Source organism: Littorina saxatilis, linkage group LG6 (genome assembly GCF_037325665.1).
Source record: "Littorina saxatilis isolate snail1 linkage group LG6, US_GU_Lsax_2.0, whole genome shotgun sequence".
Lineage (NCBI taxonomy): Eukaryota > Metazoa > Mollusca > Gastropoda > Littorinimorpha > Littorinidae > Littorina > Littorina saxatilis.
The window spans coordinates 39015869-39035868 of record NC_090250.1 but is presented as its reverse complement, the minus strand read 5'-3'; the positions used below and the strand labels follow the sequence as shown (position 1 = coordinate 39035868).

The window sequence follows — 20000 nt, the reverse complement described above, 5'->3', positions numbered from 1 at the left end:
AAAGAGATGACATCAGTTTCCGTTTTCAGGTATTACTAAATGGACGGTTCTTTTGAAAAAGGAGGTTTTGAAGATGTTATTTGAGGAGAGACAATTTCCGTTCTCTTATTTTTACAACATGTTGGAGAATATAGTTTTGGGCATCAGAAGACAGAGTCTCAATATTTTGTCAGGTAGGTTTTGGGCTCGATGTAATGAAAACTAGGGTTTGAAAGTAAGCTCACATGCCAATGTATATCGGTTTTTTTTTATGGTAATAAGGGTGGTTTTTTTGGTCAATCTTGACCCTCGAGGGCAATCGTCTTGGTATTGCTAAAATTCCTACTAAATCGTATTTGATAACCACGATATTGTTGATTTGGTTTACCGTTTCCTCAAGCTTAACAAACAAACGAACAAACAAACACAACAACAACAAAACACAACAACAACAACAAAACACCTTAAAGAATCTTGACTTACATTCTTGAAGATGCTTCACAGCAGATTTTTAAAATGTGTACTTTCACACAGAAGATCACAATCAATTGAATGTTCTGCCAATAGGATACCAATCAATCGAAAAGAAAAATACAACAAAACTGCAGGGGGGGTGGGATAGGTGGTGGGGGGTGGGAGGGGTGGCGGATGTTATAATCAGACCTTGACCCCCTGTTGACACGTGAAGAATGAAATATCCACACACAAAAAAAGAAAAAAATAGATTCAAAGTGGCAACACATAAAAATACCAGGGAAATGAACCGTCAATCCGTATCAGATGCTGTCAACTTCCATCACAGCCATCAATCCACACCTTTCGCCTCCATCCTGCCCCCCCCCCCCCTCCACCAAACTCTCGACCTGTTACAATGCGACAAACAACGCGCCAACAAGAGGACAAACGGAGCGGCAAAAATCAGGGAAAGGCAACAGCCGCCGAGCAGCTCCCCGTTATCCGCAACCATCGCCTCAGTCAATGCGCGCACACAAAAGAGGAGAACACTGTCACAAACGACACGAAACGAAAAACAGGGAGGGGGAGGGGGGGGGGGGTAGGAAGGGGAGGTCGGGAGGGCCAGGTGAGAGTCTTTGCCTGTCGAACGAACTCAGGTGGGTTCATGTTGTCTGGAGGTGTTGAAGCGACAGGGTGCATGCAAATTCCACCTATTATCTTTTGTTGTATATCACTAGTTTTTCCCCCCTCCGTGTGCGTTTCCAGCTTTGACCTTATCAGTCTTCACCCTGCTGAAATATAGGATGTGCGGAAAAAGACGCCAAAGAAGATAGGGTACGTGTAGTAGTACTTGGACGTCGAATGATGCTGTTGATACCCTCAAAAGCATACACAGCAGAAATATGGATGCAATGCGTGGTGCTGAATTTATCAGTCTTCACCCTGCTGAAATATAGGATGTGCGGAAAAAGAAGCCGTAGAAGTTAGGGTACGGTCGTGTACCTGTACTTGGAACATGAGCGTATGAGCGTATGATGATGCAGATGATTCCCTAAAAGCATAAACAGTGGAAATATGGTTGCAATGCGTGGTGATCAGGTGGTGGTTATTCGGTGCTCGATTGAAAGTTATAAATACCATCTGTGAAAGAACAGTATAAGCTTGTTAGAAGTCACTAATTTATCAAAAGACAAATAATTATGTTTCAGACACATTATTAACAGCTATTGTGTTTTCAGCGTAGCAATAGGGTCCGATATTTAGACGAGACAAGTATAATGCCGACGAGTCGAAGACGAGTCGCATTATACTTGTTCGAGTCTAAATATCGGACCCTATTGCTACGATGAAAATACAATAGCGATTATATAGCTGTTCTGACCTTGATTTGTTGTTCCAAACTTACAAAATGACAGTTTTTGCGTCGATGCGTTGATCTCAGGTTTTGATAGCAGGCGCCGTTTCCGTGCGCATTAGTTTTGCGCAGGCGCCACACTGACTTTGGAACAAAACTCGATTTGACAACACAGCTGTTAAACAGCTTTTTATTAGTTCATTCGTATACAACAAAAAGAAGTTTGAGTTTTTTTAATTTTGAACAAGACTACTTATGAAGAAGACCAAAACACAACATTAACGGAAAACTAAAAACAAGGATGCAACAAAGGGAGGAGAAGAGAACAGCTAATCCGTACAACGCGAGCAGACGGCAGCGAAGTTTTCAGTTTGGGTGAATGGCATTTATACTTGTCTCGTCATGAAGCGAATTTTTTTAACCTCGGTTATAAACGACTACATGAATGTTAGTGCCATGGGTTGTACATCAATACTTCAGAGGGGATGTGGGGTATTTAGTGTGGAGTTACGAGATAAGAAAAGCCGAATGCGAAAGTTTGTGTCAGTCGGCAACGGCTGAGCTCACACAGGCCATAGACCTATATTAGGTCCCTGCACAGGCACACAAAAACGGCTGTTCCGTTTTACTCCCCTAGCTGTTTGTACTACATCTTTCGACTTTGGGCATTTTGTGGTGTTTAGGGACAGAAAATAATTGGTTTAGTCTTGTTTCATCGGGAAGTTAGCAGAAAAGGGTATGCAATCGACATTTGTAAAGCTGAACAAGTCGCGTAAGGCGAAAATACAACATTTAGTCAAGCTCAGTCGAACTCACAGAATGAAACTGAACGCACTGCATTTTTTCACAATGACCGTAGTCTGCCGCTTGTGCAAAACGGAGTGAAACTGACGAGCCTGTTCAGCGCTGTAGTGGTTTCGCTGTGCTGCATAGCACGCTTTTCTGTACCTCTCTTCGTTTTAACTTTCTGAGCGTGTTTTTAATCCAAACATATCATATCTATATTTTTTGGAATCAGGAACCGACAAGGAATAAGACGAAATTGTTTTTAAATCGATTTCGGAAATTTAATTTTGATCATAATTTTTATATTTTTAATTTTCAGAGCTTGTTTTTAATCCAAATATAACATATTTATATGTTTTTGGAATCAGCAAATGACGAAGAATAAGATGAAAGTGTTTTTGGATCGTTTAATAAAAATATAATTTTAATTACAAGTTTCCGATTTTTAATAACCAAACTCACTCATTAGTTTTTAAGCCACCAAGCTGAAATGCAATACCAAACCCCGGCCTTCGTCGAAGATTGCTTTGCCAAAATTTCAATCAATTTGATTGAAAAATGAGGGTGTGACAGTGCCGCCTCAACTTTTACAAAAAGCCGGATATGACGTCATCAAAGACATTTATCGAAAAAAGGAAACAAAATATCCGGGAATATCATTCCCAGGAACTCTCATGTCAAATTTCATAAAGATCGGTCCAGTAGTTTGGTCTGAATCGCTCTACACACACACACACACACACACACACACACACACACACACACACACACACACACACACACACACACACACACACACACACACACATACACCACGACCCTCGTCTCGATTCCCCCCCTCTATGTTAAAACATTTAGTCAAAACTTGACTAAATGTAAAAACATTCCCGAGAAATATTTCAAGTTGTCAGTGTTTGCTGTTGTCGATAGTAAAACATCGTGTGGTACAGATGGGTAAACCGGAACCATGCGTCTTTGTTATTGCCAATATGCTTTTGGATATTGGCAAAAATGGCCGACTTCCGTAGCATTATGCTTTGATGATCGGAAGAGACCATCCAATCACAGCCCCCGAATTCCCCCACGTGTCCATCAGAATAGCTATATTCTACGAAGTTAAAGTTTTCCTACCGTTTGATTTTATTATCCCAATGCACATGCCATATCATGATATTTTTGGAGTGACAACAAATCATCATATTTTATTTATTCATTGTTGGGGGGTGGGGTGGTGGGGGCTGGGTTGTGTGAAATAAACTCCCTTCACAAAACAGTTTTTAATGTCATCTTTGTTCCTGTCTTTCTGATTGTTTGTCTGTCTCAACACATTTAGTGCCTCTTAAATAGATTGTTTGTCTGTCTCAACACATTTAGTGCCTCTTAAATCGATTGTATGTCTGTCTCAACACATTTAGTGCCTCTTAAATAGATTGTTTGTCTGTCTCAACACATTTAGTGCCTCTTAAATAGATTGTATGTCTGTCTCAACACATTTAGTGCCTCTTAAATAGATTGTATGTCTGTCTCAACACATTTAGTGCCTCTTAAATAGATTGTTTGTCTGTCTCAACACATTTAGTGCCTCTTAAATAGATTGTTTGTCTGTCTCAACACATTTAGTGCCTCTTAAATAGATTGTATGTCTGTCTCAACACATTTAGTGTCTCTTAAATAGATTGTATGTCTGTCTCAACACATTTAGTGCCTCTTAAATAGATTGTATGTCTGTCTCAACACATTTAGTGCCTCTTAAATAGATTGTATGTCTGTCTCAACACATTTAGTGCCTCTTAAATAGATTGTATGTCTGTCTCAACACATTTAGTGTCTCTTAAATAGATTGTATGTCTGTCTCAACACATTTAGTGCCTCTTAAATAGATTGTTTGTCTGTCTCAACACATTGAGTGTCTCTTAAATAGATTGTATGTCTGTCTCAACACATTTAGTGCCTCTTAAATAGATTGTTTGTCTGTCTCAACACATTGAGTGTCTCTTAAATAGATTGTATGTCTGTCTCAACACATTTAGTGCCTCTTAAATAGATTGTATGTCTGTCTCAACACATTTAGTGCCTCTTAAATAGATTGTTTGTCTGTCTCAACACATTGAGTGTCTCTTAAATAGATTGTATGTCTGTCTCAACACATTTAGTGCCTCTTAAATAGATTGTATGTCTGTCTCAACACATTTAGTGCCTCTTAAATAGATTGTATGTCTGTCTCAACACATTTAGTGCCTCTTAAATAGATTGTATGTCTGTCTCAACACATTTAGTGCCTCTTAAATAGATTGTATGTCTGTCTCAACACATTTAGTGCCTCTTAAATAGATTGTATGTCTGTCTCAACACATTTAGTGCCTCTTAAATAGATTGTATGTCTGTCTCAACACATTTAGTGCCTCTTAAATAGATTGTATGTCTGTCTCAACACATTTAGTGCCTCTTAAATAGATTGTATGTCTGTCTCAACACATTTAGTGCCTCTTAAATAGATTGTATGTCTGTCTCAACACATTTAGTGTCTCTTAAATAGATTGTATGTCTGTCTCAACACATTTAGTGCCTCTTAAATAGATTGTATGTCTGTCTCAACACATTTAGTGCCTCTTAAATAGATTGTTTGTCTATCTCAACACATTTAGTGCCTCTTAAATAGATTGTATGTCTGTCTCAACACATTTAGTGCCTCTTAAATAGATTGTTTGTCTGTCTCAACACATTTAGTGCCTCTTAAATAGATTGTATGTCTGTCTCAACACATTTAGTGCCTCTTAAATAGATTGTATGTCTGTCTCAACACATTTAGTGCCTCTTAAATAGATTGTTTGTCTGTCTCAACACATTTAGTGCCTCTTAAATAGATTGTATGTCTGTCTCAACACATTTAGTGCCTCTTAAATAGATTGTATGTCTGTCTCAACACATTTAGTGCCTCTTAAATAGATTGTTTGTCTGTCTCAACACATTTAGTGCCTCTTAAATAGATTGTATGTCTGTCTCAACACATTTAGTGCCTCTTAAATAGATTGTATGTCTGTCTCAACACATTTAGTGCCTCTTAAATAGATTGTATGTCTGTCTCAACACATTTAGTGCCTCTTAAATAGATTGTTTGTCTGTCTCAACACATTTAGTGCCTCTTAAATAGATTGTATGTCTGTCTCAACACATTTAGTGCCTCTTAAATAGATTGTATGTCTGTCTCAACACATTTAGTGCCTCTTAAATAGATTGTATGTCTGTCTCAACACATTTAGTGCCTCTTAAATAAGAGTAATAATAACTCAAGACACGAAAAAGAAAGAAACAAATAAACGAAACAAAAAAAACATCAGCGAGACACTTTCTCAGCTTAAAAAATGCGTTTGCGCTGGTTGGTTTGAACATCGCACACATGCTAATACGTTTCTAAGTACTTCTCCGCTAAACTGAGCAAACTTTTAATGCACAAGAATATAAATGACTGGCCTGCGTGCATACAAAGAATTGGGCGTATACAGTGTCGTCCCGTGCAAGATTAATGAATTCTAAATCGTTCTCCAGTCACTGGAAGAAGGCAAATTTATCCCTACAACTGCCGTAGTAGAGGTGCTAAAACTCGGAAAACATTTTTCTTCATTTTCGAAATCGTCTTCTCGCCGTTTGTTTCTATTAAATTCCGAGAAAAAGAGGTATTTGCAGGCTGCCTGAGTGCCTGAGACAGTTTCAAGAAGCACTGGTCGCAATCTTTCTTCTTCTTCCTCTCCCCAAAACCCTTTTCTTTCTCTTTAGCATCGAGTTTCTCCAAGAGCTTGGCGTCAAATTCACAGGGTTTGAGACAGTCTTGCAGCGCGCCTCCATCCATCTCTGTCCCAAGTGAGGCATCGCCCTCTACCGTCAATGGCGTAATAGCTGCCCTCTGATTGGATTAGAGAGGCCTCCGGGTGCCAGTGGCGCCCCCTTGTGGCCTGACGCCGCGGCCATTTTGAGGCTAATCTGGAGCGGAGAGACCGGGCACGTGTCAGGGGTAAAAAGGATTCTCTAATTCCCCGAAGCAAGGCGTCCAACTATTGTTTTTAAAATTTCTTCTTCTTCGTTCAATGCTCGGAGGATTTTTTTTTAATTGAAAGGCTGTAGCCTTTTACTTGTGGCGAGATCGACAAACAAGAGCAAAATAAATTAACAACAATCTCGAGAGAGAAAACTAGCGCGAATGTATAGAAAGGAACGGATTATACACAAAAATAAAGAAATCATCATCTTGGGACAGTCGTCGGGGGGACTGAGGAGGCAGATACCTTTCTCCAGGTGGTCTGTTGGGAACCGTCGACAGACGGCCAGGGAAACCGTCACCTGCAAATGAGCAACAACAACAACAACAACAACAACAACAACAACAACAACAACAACAACAACAACAACAACAACAACAACAACAACAACAACAGTTGCAGTACAGAAATAGGTAAATGATACAGAGATGTATCTAAGAGCCAAACACTGCAACAGCAAAATCAGTTTAAAGAAGAAGCAGAAGAAGGAGAAATCAATTTAAGAGAAAGAGGCAACGATGATGAAGCATATACTTTCGTAAAATTAGGTACAGAGAAATAGTCCCCCCAAAAATTACTCTTTCAAGGAATTCTCCAAAGTAAATAAATGAATTAATTAATTAATAAATAAAATAGCTTAATAAATGTTCATGAATAAACCAAATGAAGAAGATCAATTTTGATCTTTGTATACATGTACTTTCAAACTGAATGAAGTCTCGTCACACTGTAACACTACACGCATAATCTTAAGAGGAACGAGTCACACTCACTGAATGATTTATGTCGCGAGGGTGTGATCAGGCGGGTTGAACCGGTGCCGGTTGGAAGCTATTTAATATTGATGTTTGAAGGTCTGGTGCAGGTGTCCGATTTCTAATTTACAACCTGGTTTTCCCTCTTGATTGTGGAATGTGTCTGGCTTTGTTCTTGAGAAAATAAAGAGTGCACTCCGTATTGATTTTAGTAGCTTAAGAGCACGCTCTGTACTTTTTTCAGTAAAATGTTTACTTTTCTGTTGTTGCTTATGCGTTGTATTAACAACGACTAGCACAAAAAAGTGACCACTGACCACAGCGAATTACAGAGACTATTGCAAAGAAAATGCGACAAGTTTCTGTTCTTTGTTTAGGGAGAAAGTGGTGGTTATGGTAGGGGTGATGATGATGGAGATGACGGAGATGTTGCTGCTGCTGCTGCCGCTGCTGATGATGCTGATGACGATGATGACAATAACGATGACGACGACGACGACAACGACGACAATGATGATGATTGACGACGACGACGTCGACGACGACGACGACGACGACGCGCTTTCTTACACACGAAGGGGCTACCTTTAAAAACGTACAATCCACCTTCATTGCTGACTCAAAATTATAACTGTTACTTCATGAATACAAACATAAAAACATAAAAACTACCTCACTTACCTCACAACTAAAACACCCAGCGCAAGCAACCAATCTTTATTGCACTAAAAGGAATTCAAGATCGCTCAGTTACGTACCGTACTATACCTCATACAAATGTACCGTGTACATTATTCACATCAATTGTCCTCTTACTCCATCCATTGTGTCCCATTACCTTTACATCTACCTGTCGCCTCGACCACCTTTCGGGATCCCTCTCGCTCAGCTGTCTTCCATTTTCCCTCCAGACAGATGTCATGTCGTTTTCATCTTGACCATTATTGAATACTCCATCGTCATTTTGGCCCAGACATCAGCCGCAGAAATTGGCCAAATTAAGGTTAATGTGAGGAGAATGGGCAGACGAGATTTGGTGGTTATAGAGCATTGAGTAGTCGATTAAGCACGGTCTGTGGTGCTTGTAAAGCTGCAGATGGGAAATGCTTGGATACATGTGAAAAGTAATATTAATTCAACACTTTATTATCGTGTTGGCCCAGCCATTGTAGAGCAAAATTGGCCCAATTTGGGATCTTAATGACAAAGACGTTGTGGACGAGATTTGGTGGCTGCAGTGTATTGGTGCTTGTAAGGCTGCAGATGAGAAAAGCTTGCATATACCTATGAATACTAATATTAATTCAATACTTCATCATCATTTTGGCCCAGACATTGTAGCTCGAAACTTGAGAGAGAGACTGTAGGGTTTAACGTCCTCTCAGGTGACTATGACCTATATTGGGATATGATTTGTTTATTCGCTATAGAGGGGGGAGGGGGCCGGAGGATGATGGGTTGGGGTTGTTAGAATGTTCAAAGTTGTTTGGTAAAAGGGTTGGTTGTAAAAATATTCTTTCTTTTAGTGGTATGGGCACGTTCCCTTCGCCACGTGAGACACCTTGTGGTATGGGCACGTACCCTTCGCCACGTGAGACACCTTGTGGGGGAGGGGGGATTAAAATAGGTTTTTGTTTCTTTATTATTTCCAAATTTGTGAGGTAAAAAATTGATAAAATTTCAGAGCCACTCTGATAAAAAGTTTAAAAGTCCAAATTCTTCTATTTGAAGTTGATATGCCGGAGCAATTTACATATATACATGGAGCGCAGAGGTTGCCTTGCCTTTACACATATATACAACATAGGTCTTTCGTTCTGTCATTCGCACCCTCCCCCCCCCCCAAAAAAAAAGTTGGTAAGAGTCCTTTTAGGGTAAAAATAAGCTTGTTTATGTTAAGTTAAACTAGTAGAGCAGTTTATTGTTTTTTCTCATTTGGTGTCACGATTTGGTTGGGTCTTGGTGTGCGGTGCTCAGTGACCCACCCCCCAGAAGAGGCGGGGAGGGGGGGGGGGCGTCGCTCCCAGCAGGTGGGTACCGGCGGAACGCGCACACCAGACAGGAGAGTAGTTGGGGTATGGTGGTGAGGGTTGGTATTTGGTGTGCGGTGCACAGCTACCGTCCCACCAGGTGGAGCGAAAACTTGCCGAAGTTGGGGTAAATATGACAAGGACGGCATAGGCAAGATGTGGTGGTTTACAGTGTACTGGATATAATTGTCTGTTTTAGCTAGGTTAATTAAGTGCGGTTCAATGTTCTGGTGACGCTGCAGATGGGAAATGAGTGTATAGTAGTTTAAATACTTACATGCATGGAATACTTTATCATCGGTTTGCTAAGACATTGTGGATCAAAACTGGTCGAATTAGGATTACTAATCATTTTGACATAAACGGCATAGACGAGAATTGATGTTATTTGGGTATTGTGGGCTTTAGGGTTAAGTGCAGTTTAAGCTAGGTGCTTGTAAAGCTGCTAATAAGAATGTTTTTTTCTGTACACACGCGGATTCTTATATCAATTAAATACTTCATCGTCGTTTTGGCTATGCAGACACTGTAAAATGTAAAAAACTAGCCACAATAGGGTTAATATGACACAGGATTCTTTTTTAGTTATGGGGTACTGGATAGTCGGTTTTAGGTTTAAATGCGGGTTAATGTGCGCGTAAAGCTGCAGGTGGGAAATGAACGTGATGATAATTAGTTTTAACGTCCTCTTAGAACCAATTGGCCTATCTTGGGACAGGTAGAGTTGATATGCTTTATGGGAGGACAGGACACTGGACAGACATGTGTGATAGGGTGGAGTGGAAGGGGGGGAATAGGCCAGGAAGCATAAATGAGACGCCAAGACAGAGGTTGCGATAACGTGACTTTTACTTAACGTACACCAGAAGCAAACACCAGAAAGTTAACACCAGAAAGCAGTGTAGATTCTCCTCAGTGAACACACTTGCAACAGTAAACACAAGAGCACAGGTATCGGAATTCTGTTACAACCACAAATCGACCGACACAATCGCTACAAATTTGGTCAGCACTTCGACCGTTCACATCAACCGACACAATCGGAGCAACACACAGCTCGCTATCCCAAATCGCGTTCTCTCCTCTAGCCTAAATGCTCAGTCTTTTAAAGGCTGGCCACTTCCGATAGCCAATAGGGAGGCTACCTAGGTGTCAGACAACGGGGGGCGTTCTACTTAAGATTGCCTGCCCAATGAAAAGGGATCGTTACCGAGGCAGAAATCGTTACAGAGGTGTCACGCACCGGAAATATTACGCACACCGGATAAGGCTCATTATATTACAACCAGTTACAAAGAAGGGGGAGAGGGGTAAGAGACTAAAACCTCCAAGCCACCCTGTCAAAAGAAATGACACCCACTTGACAAAACGCCGTCCAACGATACCCAGACAGTCCGGCGGCACATTACATAACGACCACCTAAATCTGGGATAAGAGGTTAGAAAGGAATCCGGTCAAGAGTCTTCCCTACGATAGTAAACACACAATAATCCTTGCGGGAGAGACAACTTGGGTCAGGGGAAGATAATAGACAGGGGAGGCAACTGAGTCGGGCAGGAGATAATTACACAAAAGACTGGATACGCCACTTGACTACATCCCCCCCAGCTCTATACCAACTGCGTCCTCGCAGGTACAGCGCCTCGGGAATAGCTGAAAATGACATCTATAAATCAAACACAAGTTCACCCAAGTGAAACAACAAATAAAATCAGAAACAGTCACGGATGACACTCACAGTCACCCAACCCATTCATACAAGACACAATACAACAGGCAATCAATAATCATAGTGTACACACAGTCTCCTAGCTGAGCACAATAGCTAACAAGCAAGCAAGGCATGGTTACGCCACATGTGTGCCTGAAGAGTTTTCATAATTTTACGAGGGGGTGGTTTAGCTGGGACTTAGAGTAAAGGGGCAGGACAAATTGAGCACAGAATCCCACAATGTTATCGGGTCAGCGTCGTGAGGTTCTACGGGGGCTGGGGCTGTCGCAAGCCGATGCTCTTTCTCTGTGAGCTGATGTCGCAACAACGCTTCCAGGTCTCTGCGAATGTGTCCTGCTGCTTTCCGCTCAATCGACACCTCTTCACACTTGAAGACTAACCGCTCTCTAAGTTGGCGTATTTCTAAATCCTTCTGGAAGCGTTCATCCTGTAACTGTTGCTTGGCCTCCAGTTCCTTCTTCAGTCGGGTCTCTAATCTGTCAATGGAGGCCTCGTGCTTCGCCGTCAGCTGTTCCTGAGCAGTCACAACCTCCTCTGTTTGACTGCTCTGCTCGTGGGGCGGTTGCTTGATGGATGTTGACTGCTGGTCCACACGTAGCTCACTGGGCTGTCTCCATGACAGCGGTTGTTCACCTCCATGCCGCTTGGTAGGGCACCTGCTCTGTAGATGCCCGTGGCGGTTGCAAAGCCAACAACGTGGCTTCGCGGACGGTTGCTGTTGACGAGAGGCATCCGGCGGGCGTTGGTGCAAGGCAGCTCGAAGCTCTGCTGACTTGATGGCGAGTTTGCTGACTTGTAATTGCAGGCTGCGTACCTTAGTGCTGCTCTCTGTTGCTTGATGTTGTTGCTTCGTCACCACCTCGAAATCATCTCTCATCCACCTGAGAGCTTCTGCACGGACTGCCGCAAAAGTGACAGCCTCACGCCCTCTCGCAAAGCGCATGAGGTCCCGTCTCATTGCAGGCAAGAACAGTCCGTGCATGAATCGATCACGAAGTGCAGCATCGGAAACCGTACCGGCAACAACAGCATTCGTCTTGTCCCACAGAGCCTGCAACCTGTGGGCATATGAGAGAATGCCCTCCTCTTGACTCTGGCAGATGCTGTAGAACGACGCTAGGAGAGTGGAAATACTGGCGTGGTCCCCAAACGTGTCCTGCAGGATGGTCAAGACAAGGTCAGCCGTGGCAGTTGCCTGAGGGGGGTGCAGGTTAATCTCCTTCTTGGCAGGCCCAGCAAGTGACTGGATCAGCCATTCAGCAGCCTCGCCGCCCAGCGCCTCCAGGTTGAAGTGGGCAATGATGCGGCGAGCCTCTGTGACGTAGTCGTCTAGCAGACAGCCATCTTTGCTGCTAGTGAAGAGGGGAAGCCTGGGAGGGGAGAACATCTGCCACTGGGGTCTAGGAACCCCGTCGACCGCCATCTTGGATACGCCGAGTACCTCCTACACTGCTACCCCTGCTTTCTGGTGTTAAACTACGGCGTCTCTACTTCCTGAATCCTGCTCGCAGCGCCAGATGTGATAGGGTGGAGTGGAAGGGGGGGAATAGGCCAGGAAGCATAAATGAGACGCCAAGACAGAGGTTGCGATAACGTGACTTTTACTTAACGTACACCAGAAGCAAACACCAGAAAGTTAACACCAGAAAGCAGTGTAGATTCTCCTCAGTGAACACACTTGCAACAGTAAACACAAGAGCACAGGTATCGGAATTCTGTTACAACCACAAATCGACCGACACAATCGCTACAAATTTGGTCAGCACTTCGACCGTTCACATCAACCGACACAATCGGAGCAACACACAGCTCGCTATCCCAAATCGCGTTCTCTCCTCTAGCCTAAATGCTCAGTCTTTTAAAGGCTGGCCACTTCCGATAGCCAATAGGGAGGCTACCTAGGTGTCAGACAACGGGGGGCGTTCTACTTAAGATTGCCTGCCCAATGAAAAGGGATCGTTACCGAGGCAGAAATCGTTACAGAGGTGTCACGCACCGGAAATATTACGCACACCGGATAAGGCTCATTAGATTACAACCAGTTACAAAGAAGGGGGAGAGGGGTAAGAGACTAAAACCTCCAAGCCACCCTGTCAAAAGAAATGACACCCACTTGACAAAACGCCGTCCAACGATACCCAGACAGTCCGGCGGCACATTACATAACGACCACCTAAATCTGGGATAAGAGGTTAGAAAGGAATCCGGTCAAGAGTCTTCCCTACGATAGTAAACACACAATAATCCTTGCGGGAGAGACAACTTGGGTCAGGGGAAGATAATAGACAGGGGAGGCAACTGAGTCGGGCAGGAGATAATTACACAAAAGACTGGATACGCCACTTGACTACACATGCAAACAGAGAACACATATGATCGTGTTATAGATCTGGAAGTCTGTTGTTGCGATATTTCAAAGAAATGAACGTATGGAAAATGGGGAAGGGGTGGTCGGTAGATGTATTGTCTGTTGAAGGTATAGGTGGAAGGTTGGTGTGTTGGTGTCTGCAAACAAGTACGGAGTATACTATAGTATTTTGCAACAATCCCGTTAGATCTAAAAGGAGTACAATGCAAATGTCAATAATCCGTTTTGGGTGTTTAATTTGAGAGAATGGTATGGGACAAGGAGGACATTAAGGTTATAATTCGATTTGTATTCCTTTGCACCGACTACTCCGGCCATTTAGGTTGCGACATACCACCGTTAAACGTTTGATGCAAGTACGGTTTGGTCTGATAACCTTGATGTGTGATTACTCAAGCGTAAAATATAGGCCGGAAAACATCCGATTGTTTCTGGATCATTGCACAGTACACGGACAATCCATTCACTTCCAGGACTCTGAGACTGGTTACAAATTCCTGGTGATGTTTATGCATGATCGGTTGCACTTTAAGCAGGTACGCATTGCGTCATGTCGTCGTACTATTTCGCAAACCACCATGGGCCATTTTAACTATACAAGTGCAAAGAATGAGTATATATAGTCACGGTGTAATCGGTGTAATACCCTCTCTTTTTGGAGAAAAAAAATGTTCGGAAATATTTGCAATTAGTGTTGAAAAATAAACTGCACAATGTCAATGTTGGTCTTTTGAACAGACATAGTTTAGGGAAGGTAAGAGGGGAAGGGAGAGAGAGAGAGAGAGAGAGAGAGAGAGAGAGAGAGAGAGAGAGAGAGAGAGAGAGAGAGAGAGAGAGACAGACAGACAGAGACAGAGAGAGAGAGAGAGAGACAGAGACAGAGAGAGAGACAGAGAGAGACAGAGACAGAGACAGAAAGACAGAGAGAGAGAGAGAGAGAGAGACAGAGAGAGAGAGAGACAGAGAGAGAGACAGAGACAGAGACGGAGAGACAGAGCGAGACAGAGACAGAGACAGAGAGACAGAGACAGAGACACAGAGAGAGAGAGAGAGAGAGAGAGAGAGAGAGAGAGAGAGAGAGAGAGAGAGAGAGAGAGAGAGAGAGAGAGAGAGAGAGAGAGAGAGAGAGAGAGAGAGGGAGAGAGATTTAAAGGCACTTTCCTTCTCGTGAAAATCGTTCGGTTCACCATCCAAGATCTGACCAGGCTTTTACATGGGATTAGACCATCCCTCCACTTGGACACATACCAAACCTCAACACTCTAACTTCGTGCTGTGGTCAGTTGGATTATTTTATGAATACAACATTAATTGATAAAACAAAAAATCTCACCGTGCACAGAGAGCTCCAAGGCTGTTCATTTTGGGTATGTGACCAACTGGAGGGAAGGTCTTTTTCTATGTAATAGCCAGACCATATCTGAGAATGTACGTGAGCCGAACTGTTTACACGGGAAGGAGTGTGCCTTTAAACAATATCTATATATATATACGACTAGTGTCTGTCTGTCTGTCTGTCTGTCTGTCTGTCTGTTCGCGATGCACGGCCAAAGTTCTCGGTGGATCTTTTTCAAATTTGGACACCGTATTCAGCAACACCCCGGACACAACCTCATCGATGAAATATTTCAACACGTGCTCTCAGCGCGCAGCGCTGTGCGCGCTGAACCGATTTTGTGTTTTTTTGGTCGGGATCCACTACCAGTAGCTCTTCCTTATCTTCTCCAGTGTTTTCAGCCGCGATTATCTCCCTTCCTCCGTGTGGCGTCAATCCATATTCCCGTTACTACGTTTCTATTTTTAGAAGGTCACTGCACGTTACTACTTTTAGAAGGTCTCCAGTGTTTTGCGCGTTTATCTCCTTCCTTCGTGCGCCGGCGTACACCCGGCAAAGCCGGGTCCCAGGCGCAGCCTGGTATTCGGCTCTACTTCTTCCCGGCGAAGCCGGTACCCGGCGAAGCGGGTAATCATCTAGTATATATATATATATATATGCCACCATTAAACGTATCTCCGTCGTCTAGCTATTCCAGAAATTCAAGTACATGTACATTGATAGAAATTCTTACCTATTGGCCATTAAGAGAGGGACATCAATCTACCTGTGACAATTTAACACGGGTTTGCTCTCTTTGACATCAAGGTCAGCACATTGTGTTAAAAGACCCCGCAACATGGATTGATAGTGTCGTGTTTTGAGAGATGATGTCACAGGCCCGCGTGTCCTTTGTCGCGGGCCCGGTCCTCTGTGTTAATGGATCACGGTCGTCATGTTCGTGGAGTTTCGCCGTTTGTCTGATGCTTTCACCTGTTGTCTGCTTTATGTCAAAGTGGCCATTAACTTTGCCGTAGGAGGTGGACTATTGATGAGGATGTGTTGTGACTTCCCGTATCATCCAATAATGGAAGTGCAGTGTAATGGAATTGCATGATCCAGCGGGCGGAGCATTACTATGCCATCCATCTTAACTAACGCACTATTAGGCAGATTAATTCAACCCTGAAAGGTTGAATGAATAGTTAGCTTTTACTGCCAAGAGCTTTTTTCATGTATAAATAACCTGTTGCATATTGAAATATTTGGTGACTATGCATCAAGAGAACATTTAGGCATTTACACACAAAAGATCTTATTTTGACGGTTTTTGGACTGTTGACAGGCTCATTCCGAGTTCTTTGTGACTGATAAATAGTTTAGAGATACATGACCTACACACCTACCCTTCGTAATATCAAGGGGAAAATAAAACCTTTTCAATTGGTTCGAGTGTTGTTTAAACTGTCGTTGGTAAGTTTGTTTTCAAACGACATGAATATAATTTGAGTTTCAGTGTGCTTTCTGCTTGAGAAATTTGTGTCTGTGTAAAAGCTTCCAGATTGAGGAAGTTAGCAAACTAAAACTTCAGAATTTCCAATACCAAGACTGCTAAATGTCGTGCAGCGGGAACCTAGCACAGTAGACCCCACGTCAACTGTGCCTTTTTTCTCTGCATTCTAACATTCAAATCTGAGACAACACCTACCGCATCTCCAAATCAACAATCCATCAATTATTGCAGCACGCTCAACACCTACAGACTTAAAACTCCTTTTGAAAGTCGAACTCCCGGATAAAGTTAAAGTGCGATAAATCAAAGAAGCACAAACACCTCTTTAATTCTTTCGTCTTGAAAGGTTGAGGTTTTTATTTTGAAAACGAGCGCATGACTTAAGTGCAGCTCTGATTTGAATGCAGGGATAACCTGATGAACTTGCCAAGCTAAAAGCTGTTTGTGTTCCACACTGACTGGGAAGAATGGAGCAACAGGGTTTCTTTGTCAGACACGGCGTCTGTGACCATCTGATGACCCGCAGACAGAAATAAGAACGGCTGGTTTTATGGTATGTCGTTGTGGGGACGGTGGTGGTGGTGGTGGTGCCGGTTGGAGTGTGTAGGGGAAGAGGGGGTTGATCAAGGGAGGGGAGGAAGGGGAGAAGTAGAGAATGAGATAGGAGAGAGAGAGAGAGAGAGAGAGAGGAGAGAGAGAGAGATAGGAGAGAGAGAGAGATAGGAGAGAGAGAGAGAGAGAGATAAGAGAGAGAGATAGGAGAGAAAGAGAGATAGGCGAGAGAGAGAGAGAGATAGGAGAGAGAGATAGAAGAGAGAGACAGAGAAAGAGAGAGGAGAGAGAGAGAGAGATAGGAGAGAGAGAGGAGAGAGAGAGAGATAGGAGAGAGAGAAAGGGAGATAGAGAGAGAGAGAGGGAGAGAGAGAGACAGAGAGACAGACACAGACAGACACAGACAGACACAGACAGACAGACAGACATACAGACAGACAGAGACAGAGTGACAGAGACAGAGACAGAGTCAGAAAGAGAGACAGAGACACGGAGACAGAGAGAGAGAGAGAGGGGGGAGGGAGAGAGACAGACAGAGACAGACAGACAGACAGACAGACAGAGACAGAGGCAGAGACAGAGTCAGGAAGAGAGAGACAGACAGAGTGAAAGAACGAGACAGAGAGAGAGAGATAGACAGACAATGACAATGACAATGACAATGACAATGACAATTCTTTATTTTACGAGGGTAACAGAATAAGCATTGGTATACTTTTTTGCATCTGGCCCTCGCCCTAAAGAGGGACTAAATCTACTATAAAAACTACTACTACTACAACTACAATACTTGCATAATTAGTAAAACAGTATAAGTTTATGTACATACGTGCATTATATGAAACATTGTAGTTTATACATGTTCATGACAAGGTGCAAAGCAAAAATTTGCAAGTCAATTAGAGTAAGAATACTATGCAATAGTACATCAACTCTGCAAGACAATGGATATTATGCAGAACATCATAATTTCATAAACAAAACAATAAATCAAAAGTGAGTGACTGTGTCCCAAAGGACATAACAATCAAGAATATACTATTTTCATTAAATGGGATATATATTTGTTTTTGAAAGAATCTGTGCTGGTAGCTTCCCGTAAGGCATTCGGAAGAGCGTTCCAGAGACGGCCACCTGAATAAACTAGACTAGACTTAAATAAGTCTATCCTAGGAAGAGGAGTGTTAAATTTCATAAGGTGGTGTGAATTCTTCAAAGAGAACTTTGAACAAATGGTTCGGGGTAAAGTTTCGGATATAATTTTATGCATAAAGATTCCTTTGTTAAAAAGCAGTCTTGACTTTAGAGGTAAGATCCCTAATGTATGTAGTCTAACTCTGTGAGGGTAGTGTGCTTTAGTAATACTACTTTGAGCGAGAGAGAGAGAGAGAGAGAGAGAGAGAGAGAGAGAGAGAGAGAGAGAGAGAGAGAGAGAGAGAGAGAGAGAGAGAGAGAGAGAGAGAGAGAGAGAGAGCAATCAAAACACAACCCAGTCACCTGGTAGTTCGAAAACTCAATCTGAAACTGACACTTAACGTATGAGTTTGTAAACAATGTATAACGAAGTCTCGTCCCTATATCCTACACCTTAATCTGCACGGCTAAAACTTCAAACCATCAGCATTATCCCATCAGCCCACCCAAGACCAAAGGTGCAGAACTAGCTGGAATGAACCCCGGGACCCCACTCCCGTACATCAAAAGGAACCCTGGTCGTCTTCGAGCAATATTTCCCCCATCAACGCACGATCCGTGGTACTCTCAGCATTACAGTGGAACCCTCTTTTAAGACTTACACAGATTTGTGAAAATGCGTTCCTAAAAGGGAGGGAGACTTAAGAGATTGACAATTTACAGACAATATGACACAGAAAATTCGAAAAAAGATAGGGTGGAGGTACGTCTTAAGACGTTTCTGTCCAAAGATAGGCCAATTTGGCCTGAGATTCCTAACTTAAACCCTGTCTAGTCTGTCAAACACTGGGCCTTAACAGGGGGGGTCCACGGTACCCACCCACCCACTCCAGCCAATTCCATCGATCCAGCCAGGGTGTCGGTTGTTTGAAGGAGGGCCTAGGGGTCAATACTGGACCCAATCAGACTCATAAAGAACACTCACACCGCCACTGACCGGGCTAGTGGTCCACTCTAGTAGATCCTGGGGCAATCTTCGGCCCCAGTTCCAGCTTTTGATGGAAGGGCTAGCACAGGGACTAGAGGGTAAAGGGAGCTTGGGCGTGAGGATCTTTCTGTTTTCATTGAGCTCCTCGCCTTGCTACACGGAGACGATTTTACCGGAAGGTGTAGACTGCTGGGACCATCAAAGAACCGAGAGATTATTTCGTCTGAGTTGTATCCAGGAGTGGATGTTTGGGAGGTTTTAGTTCCAAGCATAAAAAGGCGCATCCAAGTTCCTTGTAGTTCTTGAAGTTTGTGTGTGAATAGGTAAGTATAGATGGAGTTTTTTGGTGAACAGGCAAGTGGACGGTTTCCCTGAGAGGTGGATGCAGAGTCTTCAAGAACTTACACTTGATCAAAGGTCTGTAGGGCCTTGCTGGAAGTTGCACTTATGATGGAGGGAAAACCAACAGGGTTATTATTGATCATTACTTGGAGGTAAATGCGTTGATGGCCTAGCAGGACAGGTTCAAAGAGACACTTCTTGTAGATGTACGAAATTATATCGAGAAGGTTTTGGTGGAGCATTGCCTCAAGTGTACTTCTTGAGAGAAAAAAACACCTGGACACTGGTCAAATTCCAGGAATTTACTAAATGATGCAAACGGATAACTGATGCTTCTAGGAAAAAAATTAACGAATGAACATAAAGCTTGTTTACCTGGAAACATAGTTAGAGTACATCCAAGAGCTGGTAGACTTAGTCATTGATATCTTCAAAGATATTGCTAAGGGTGTACTAGGACAATGCTTCTCGAATATGTACCTCTCTTGGAAATATAGCAAATGAACATAATGCCTGTTTCCCTAAAAATACAGAGAGCGTATACTATCTTAGAGAAACTAAGAATACTGGTCGCTTTTCTTTTCCCACACATTCGCAGATATTCTCATTCCGTGTTAAAGACTTGATGCATATTTATCTTCTTTTTAAATTGTCAATATAC

General features: G+C 42.8%; 1 protein-coding gene across 1 annotated transcript in view; it reads left to right on the top strand.

Annotated features, from left to right (window-relative positions):
- The first annotated feature begins 2046 nt into the window (after positions 1-2046).
- The window catches only part of LOC138969185 (tryptophan 2,3-dioxygenase-like), a 285267-nt gene continuing 267313 nt past the window's right edge, over positions 2047-20000 (top strand). The window contains exon 1 of the mRNA XM_070341919.1: positions 2047-2051. The gene's annotated coding sequence lies outside the window, so the exon portion shown is untranslated. The remainder of the gene's footprint in view (positions 2052-20000) is intronic.